Source organism: Mus pahari, chromosome 10, assembly GCF_900095145.1.
Source record: "Mus pahari chromosome 10, PAHARI_EIJ_v1.1, whole genome shotgun sequence".
NCBI lineage: Eukaryota > Metazoa > Chordata > Mammalia > Rodentia > Muridae > Mus > Mus pahari.
In genome coordinates, this window is record NC_034599.1 from 8,703,036 (window position 1) to 8,711,658 (window position 8,623).

The 8,623-nt window shown below is 38.0% G+C and overlaps 1 long non-coding RNA gene across 1 annotated transcript in view; it reads right to left on the reverse strand.

Moving 5' to 3' along the window:
* The window catches only part of LOC110327204, a 21,708-nt gene extending 13,522 nt beyond the window's left edge, over positions 1-8,186 (reverse strand). The window contains exons 1-2 of the long non-coding RNA XR_002380815.1: positions 8,173-8,186; positions 4,747-4,750 (exon numbers count right to left, since the gene is read on the reverse strand). This is a non-coding gene — a long non-coding RNA (uncharacterized LOC110327204). The remainder of the gene's footprint in view (positions 1-4,746; positions 4,751-8,172) is intronic.
* Positions 8,187-8,623: the final 437 nt, after the last annotated feature.

Genomic DNA, 8,623 nt, shown 5'->3' on the forward strand with positions numbered 1-8,623 from the left:
TACAGAGAACATCTATAGCAACCGTTACAGAGAACATCTATAGCAACCGTTACAGAGAACATCTATAGCAACATCTACAGAGAACATCTATAGCAACCGTCATGTTCCATGGCAAAACAACAAATCCTTAGCTTCTAATGTCACAGATAAAGGTGAGTATATCTGCTCTCAGCGTGGAAATTAAACATTGTATTAGTGTTCACTGTTAAGTACAAATGTTAAATGGGATACTTGAAGATTGAGAAGAAAAAAACAAGTAAACCTGCTTTTATTTGGAAATGAAATAAACATATACCTAAACATTTCATAGGATTTTAGTTGTAAAAAAACTATGAAATCTACTATATAAATTCAACCAAGTCCTAGGACTGACCTTGACATGATTGAAAAGACAGTTCTATTTGCTGATGGTGGTCACAAGCATGAAAGGTTTAAAAAAAAACTTTAATTAATACATTTTGCAGAAGCATAAAAAATGTCTAAAATACTTGGCAATAAATTTAGCAGGAGACATGGGAGCCCACTATTTAGAAAACTTCAGAATGTGGCTTCAAGAAACTGGAAAACAAATAGGTGAGAAGACACACAGATAAGATACAAAGTTATCAAAAACGTCATCCATCCCCATATTGATCGATAAATTCAATACAATTCCTGTCAACAGCCAAGCACATTCTTGATAGAAATTTGCAAGCAAGTACTAAAACTTTTATAGAAATACAAGCAATCGGCAATAAAAAAGCAATTTTTAAAGGTACCAAGTTGATAAGACACTGTCTGGATATAATTCTTAACATATGAAACTATAGTAATTAAAATGGTTTCATGTTGGCTGAGTCCCAAAGAAGATAAATATATAGAAACATGGTGTTTCTATTTCCTTGTAATGGAATCATTCCCTCCTGAATATCAGAGGTTCATCAGGTTTGGGAAGCTAAGAAAATCTATAAGGTGTAGGAAGGTCCTAAAGTTATAGGATTCACAAGCCCCCTCCTCCCCTTGATAAGAAAAGCAGCACCTGTTGGGAAGAGGAGCCACCCTGTGTGAGCTCCCTGGAGGCCATGTTGACAGAGACACAGGTGCTGCTTTTTCTCGTCCCACCCCATGCTGAGGAAACCTACCTTTGAGTCCCTCAAATTACTGTAAGTAACCCCTCAGTGATGCCCTCTGAGTAAGACAAACTGACTGGTTCACCAAACAATGCTCTAGTTGAATCACTTGTTTAGTTTGTCACTGGTGTTATCTGTAGTAAATAGAAGTTTTGTGCACCTCCCTCTAAGAAACAACACACAACAGAACAGAATCATATCCAGAAATAAGTGAGGCCTGCAGAGGATTCCTAAACAGGATTAAAGAACATTAAACATAAATTAAAAAAAAAAAAAAACTTACAAAGATTTCAAATTTCTGCTCATCAGAAAGTATTCAGAAAAAATGACTGATTAAAATTTAGAACATGTATAGACAGAAAAATAATTGGGCCAAATTAATGGTACTGACAGTCAAATTAAGAACAGGCCAAAGAATTTGGACAGGTTCTTTAGAAAGCAATGTATTCATAGAAAAGACGTGCAGAGGAAGAGATTTCCAATTTATGTTCATCCTCTGATACACATTAAAACCAACATCTGTAGCTGCGTATTCACTAGAACAAGTGCCATTAAATGTGACATGTTGAGGATCCTCACCTCAGAAGCCAGGGACAGAATCGATAGAGGAAGGCTGCTGGCTGGTTCATACTCTGGCTTACTCCTAGCATCTGTTCATCTACCTTTCTTGTCCAGCCCACGTTACATAGTTAATGTTTTTAAGATGGACCCTCCCAGAACAGTCATCAGTCAAGACAATGCCTTACATACCTATTCACAGGTCAAACTGTGACCTGGGAGATCCCCTAATTCAGACTCCCTCACATGATGCTGGACTGTGGCAAGTTGTCCTAGTTTGACATTTGTTGCCATGATGAACAGCATGACCAAAAGGCCTGGGAAGGAAAAGGCTTCTTTCATCTTAAAGGTTACAGTGCATTATCTAGGGAAGTCAGGATAAAAACTCAAGGCAAGCACTAGTGTCAGGAACTGAGTTAGCGATGAGAAAGGAACACTGATTAGTGCCTTGTCCAGTGGCTCATTCTCATATCCCAGACCCCTCTGCCCACAGTGGGCTTGGCCTTACTATATCCATCATGAACCAAGAAAACATCCCAGAGCCATGCCCATAGGCCAATCTGATAAAGAAAATGTCTCAGTTGAGATTCTCTCTTCCCAGATATATCTAATGGTTTTGTTGACAGAAGCCAGCACACAAGTTGAAACCTGAAGCTAATGAGGACAGGGCCTTTCTTCTAATCTCTGTCACTTCTCTGTGCATACCTGTGTCGATGCATTTAACACACTTCATTAGAATGACCCCTTCACATTTCCTAGCTCATCTAATTAGATGCTACCACGTGACAGTGGACTGTATATACTGTACAGTGGAACACTATTACTCAGTATGTATCACAAGTCTTGAACATTTATAGGTATTCAGAAATATTTGCTGCTGAACACCATTGCTGTTTCACCTTGAAGAGGAGGAAATTTTGTTGTAAGAGATGCTGGCAGAATGTGAAGCTGATGATGTCACACAAAGGATCCTAATGAGTTCTGGAGACAAGTAAAACTCATAGCCCTGGAACTTGAAAAAGATGGCCTGTGTACACTATTTCTACTGTGTGTGATGCTTGCCTTGAGGGTTTCCATTTGATTTCTTCTTTATTTGCTTGACCTCTGGTTCTATCTCTATCCTCGTCTTCCTCCTCCTCCATATGACCTGGAGAATATGCATCTAAGATAACTTTCTTTTATAAAAATTTTTATTTTTATTTTTATTATGTTTATTTGTATGTGCATGTGCATATGAGCATACAAATGCCCTCTGAGGCTAGAAAGGTTTTTGAACCCCTCAAAGTAAAGTCACACATGGTTGTGAGCCACCAAACTTGAGTGCCAGGAACTGAACTCAGGTTCCCTGAAAGAGCAGTGTGTGCTCTTAGCCTTTTAGCCATCTCTTCAGTTCCTAAATCTATTTCCTTAAAACTAATCTTATATAACACCTCTTTCCCATGTAAAAATACCCCTCCTTCTTAGATCAAAGCTTTTTTAAAAATGAGATCTTACTATATAGTATAGTGCATATATTGGCTTAAGTAATTCTACATTACTATAAAAAAGAAATCTAAAGCCTGCAATGAACAAAAGAGGGAAAGTTCAAGATCATTTTTTCTTAAACTCATCCTTCTCGTGGCTGGTACCGAACTGCTGCTTATGGCCACACCAGTGACAAAATGACTAATGTGAATGTTGCCCTAGTCGCTGTTATCCCACCATGGACCAGTGAAAGAAGAAAAGATAATGTGTGTCAGGTGTGCATACCCATTCTGTAAATGGCACCTGCCACAGTCACTCACACTTCATGGGCAATGGTTGACTTACAAGGCTGCAAAGGCTACCAGGGAGCCTGGGAGAATCAGTCAACCAATCACTGTGCAGTTTCAGTTTAACCAAAGGGCAGAAAGGTTTTGGTGCTCAAACATTTGACTTTATATGGATTTACCAGAGTTTCTTCCAATCTTTCTCTAATACTGTCTCTGTATGTATTTGTTCTTACTACTAGTGTTATTTATACTGATTGCAGGAAATAGAAGTAAGATTCAATAAACACATTCACTTTGCTCTCCTCTTCAGGCTGATTCCTTGCGTTTTTGTTGTTGTTGTTGTTGTTGTTGTTTGGGGGGTTTATGCTTTTGTTTTGGTTTTTTGGTTTTTTTGGAGGAGTTGATTTGGTTTGGTTTGGTTGGGTTGGGTTGGATTGCGTTGAATTGCATTTTGACAGGGGTTTGTTTGTTTGTTTGTTGTTAAAATGTAGTCAAGCAGGCTCCCTTTTCCCCAGCATCTTGAATCAGCAATACCAATGATCTAGAGTGATGGCTCTTTCTCTTTCTTTGCCTCTATATTAACATAAAGCTCATTACTAATTTTAACTTGCTTTGCTGTGATCACCAGAAACCTTCGACTCTGCTATATATACTCTTGGTTACATATACTCTTCTCTGACTTAACTCTTTACAACCCCTGCCTACTATTCCAGGAGCTAATTTGTCTTTCTGGTATTAGTTTTACTTTGCTGAATTTACATTTTTAAAAATTAAAAGAGGAAAGATTTGTAGCCTTGAAAGCATTGCCTTTTGGATTTATCTTCTCATCCCTCTGCCTGTTTCATGAAAATTGCCAGCCTTAATGTATTCTAAAGGGCAGTGTCTTGGGCATGGAAGAATAGCCCTGAGTTCTCCTGTAAATCTTACCAGGCAATGCTCGGCTTAACCTGACTTGCAAACAGAGTAATGGCTGTTGCATGCTAACATTTAATTTAGCAGTTTTAAAATCTGTCCGCAAAAGTTAAGCATCAACAAGTCTCCTTGTTACAAACATAAAGTCCTCTGTCTCCTAATTCTCTACCACGCCAACACACAGACTGCAGAGGACTCTGGGCCCTGTGGGAGGAAACTCCTCACCTTTCTAGTAATGAAACACTGGCCCCAGTCAAATACAGTGTGGGGGTTTGAGATTGATATGCCAGGTATTTGACAAACTTAATTTGTTCCCCAGGGATAGGTAATCAGCACTGCAGAATCTATCGCACAACACTGGGGTGAGCTTGCGTAATCTTCCACTCAGCATTCAGAGAAACCCTTCAGCAGATTACATCCCTCAGACTGAATAACCATGTCTACCTTCCTTGAGAGAGCTCAGAAAAGTTTACAAGCCATAATTAAGCCAGAGTGTTTACAAGACTATGAGATAAGGGCAAACACTGTTTTCTTTTTAATGCACAAAGAACAGATAAGAACGGTTAAAGATTCAGTGAGATAGCAGGTTGAAGAGAGATGTCCTGGTGTCAGAGAAGACTCCAGTCATGACTCTTCTTCTATCCTGGTCAGTTAAGAGGGAGGTCTGCTCAGACTCTCCCTCTCTTAGCAAACGCAGGCAGTGTAATGAACCCCACTCTGGACCAGTCTGAAGATAAAAGGATAAAATCACTTGACTGAGCTCCAGCCCTACTCCTTTTAAGGCACTGTCACACAAAAGGCAAAAGGAAAATTAACATCTTTTTGCATAGTCTGTTATCTCTTTCTGAGTAGAAGATAAGGCTTCTCAAGTTTTAAATACTATTAAAAATTGGATTTAGAATAATTTGACTCAAGTAGGAATATCATTTTAGTTTCTTTATGAAGATATGAAAAGGGGAATATTTAGATAGGCTGACAGAATTCAACATATATTTTAAAATATGTACAATTATTAGAGATAATTTTCTTTCCAAGCAGTTAGAATTTTTCCACATTTTTATATGTATCTAATTATATACAACATATTAAGAGTGGTAACAATGAAAGTCACAATAAAGTAAATGTCTGTGGTATAGTTATAAATTTTATAAAATATATAGACAATAAGGTATTTTTTACTTTTTAACATTTTAAAATCTGTTTTCTTCAATGCTTCCTTTAGGGATTAGGGAAATAAATTACTTATCATGTTTTCCAAAGTTTTACCCATCTTACTAGGTAGCAGAGAAATCCTGTAGGTTCTGCTCTCAAAAGCAACCCCTCTGCATTATTTGCAAGTTTTCGTCTTCCCTTTCACCTTAGCACACTCCACACTGTACTGGACCTCCTGTCTTTACTGGTACTGTTCATTTTATGTCAGTGTACCGCTACCAACCAAAACAAGAAAATTTGATAATGTCACCATCAAAGCAAATATTTGGCCATTACAAACAAAAAATATATTACATTACAAAAATAAAATCTACATTTCTCATGACATCTGTGTGTTCTATATATTCTTGTGGATTGTTTGTTGATTGTTTTCTAAAAAGGGGTCTTGTGAATCCCAAGATGAAGTGAAACTTGCTGCATAGCTGGGAATCCCTTTGACCTTCTTACCCTCTGTCTTATCTCCTGTGTGCTAGGATTACTGGCATGTCACACCAAGGCCAGTGTTATGCAGTTCAGATAAAACCTAAGGCTTCCATGTAAGCTAGGAAGTGCTCTGTCAATCAACCTATATTCCCTGTATTGCTGCTTTGTTCTGAACATTATTTTTAGTTATGTACAAATCCACAAATAGGCCATTGAGAATTTATACCTAAAACAATAAAATATTTTAGATATACTATCTATGACAATGCAAAGCTTTCCTGACATAACAGCTCATTACTAGAAAATTACCAATAATATAGTTGTAGGAAGCCAATGGACTTTAGGATTAATAAGATTGTAAACAAATACAAATCAATATATTAAATAAAAAGAAAATAGTATTCTACTTCTAGGTTACTCTATATGTAATAAAATATATGTGGCAAGTAAGACAGAGATTGCCATTAACGTTACTTTGATATGTCAAACATTTCTTCTTTCCATAAACAGTGATGTATACTTTCCCAATGTAAACTCTTAGAGTCCCCTTTTTCTAGCATAGTAAAGTATCTGAGCTATTTTGAGAATCATGTCTACTGTAGCATCTCAGCTTCCTGAAGCAAGAAAGGTTTAAGTGATCAGTATAAGAGACATTCTTTTACCTTAGAGTTTTAATTTTGGTCATTGTAATCACATCCTCTTAACAAAGGTTTCTTTTTTGGGCCCTGTTATGCATGACTCTGGTTCAAGGTTTTATGGTCTCATCCAATGTAATTTAATTTAGGACAACTACATTATCAGTACTATGAGATGGGGAAAATTTGATTTTTAACAGCTATGTAGCCATTTTAAATTTTTTAAATGCTTTAACAGTTTTTCTTTAAGTAATGATTTCCCAGAATAGCCCTTTAGTCAGTTAAGCTTTGCTTTTAGAAATGTGTAGAAACTGGAAATAGTCCAAAGAGGAACCGTCAAAATGAATAAAGGGGCAGATAATAAATTATCTCAGAAAAAGTTGGAGTTAAAAATGGAAAGCACAGGTATTATGCAGTTGGTCTAATTCACCATACTCTTACAAATCGAAGTTGATGGGCTTGCAAAACTATTGTGAAAGAGATCACACAAACACAGGGACACACAACACACACTCCTCACACACTTCTGGACCACAGGAGAGATGCCTCCAAGGTCTATCACTAACCTTGTGATCTCTCTAGAAATTTAAGACTTGAGATAGAAGTATTCTGCAATATAGGAGCTAACTTTAACCAGGTGGTAGGAATGGCTGTTCCGAGGAGGGTGATGCTCTACTTCCAGAAGGATCTCCTTCAAATTATTTGCATGAGTGTAAATTTCACATCCAGGTATGCATCATCACGACATCCTAGTATCTATGAAAATCCTGCAGCAGTCAGTATCTGCAGCATCCAAGGGGAAGGTGGTCAAAGCAAAGTTATCTGTCTTCTCATCTCAGGCAAACAAGGATCCTTAGACTCTGAGCAGCAGAAAATGTGAGATGGAGATTTCTTCCAGAAATCAAAGGGGTCACCACAGTTAAATAAACAAACAAACAAAAACCCAAATATAGTCATATCAAATGGCTCTCATGACTCTGACTTTCTATTGCATTTACTCAATAGAAGCACTAGCCAATCATAGGCCAGGGGGAGATGTGATTAAGACACTAGTTTCTTGACATAGCCATAGATTAGCTGATTGATGCTACATAGACTGTCTGTTCCTCTCAGGAGATTTCCTTGGTAACTGTTTCTAACAACTGTTAGGACTGAGCACTGCAGTCTGCCATGCTGGCTTTATTAGCTCTGGGCACAACTTTGCAAGTCATCCTGTTGCTAAATTCTACTAAATTTACTCACTTTAAATTACCACAAAATGTAATAATCTGGGGTACTGATTGTGTAGTACTCCACTTGTAGTTATAAAATTGTACCACATATTCAATGAACATGGACACTTACACAAACTTTCTCCTAAACTGGAGAACTGTGCTTTATCCACAACCTAATGTGGCATTGGAAGTGAAAAGAAGCCTATCATCCATTAGACAGAGCACAAGATTCCCAATGAAGGAGCTAGAGAAAGGACCCAAAAAGCTGTAGGCTGCAGCCCCATAGGAGGAACAACAATGTGATGCAACCAGTACCCCCAGAGCTCCAAGGGACTAAACCACCAACCAGACAGTACACTGGTGGGACCCATGGCTCTAGCTACATATGTAGCAGAGGATGGCCTAGTCAACTAGGCCATCAATGGGAGGAGAGGCCCTAGGTCCTGTGAAGGTTCTATGCCCCAGTATAGGGGAATGCCAGGGCCAGTAATGAGAGTAGGTAGGTTGGGGAGCAGGGGGAGGGGGAAGGGAATAGGATATTTCCAGAGGGGAAACTAGGAATGAGGATAACATTTGAAATGTAAATAAAGAAAATATCTAATAATAAATAAATAAACTTTGGGCTGGAGAGAAATGGCTCAGCAGTTAAGAGCACAGACTGCTCTTTCAGAGGTCCTGAGTTCAATTCCCAGCAACCACATGGTGGCTCACAACCATCTGCAATGAGATCTGATATCTTTTTTGGGGGTGTCTGAAAATAGCTACAGTGTACTCACATACATAAAATAAGTAAATAAATCTTTTTTTTT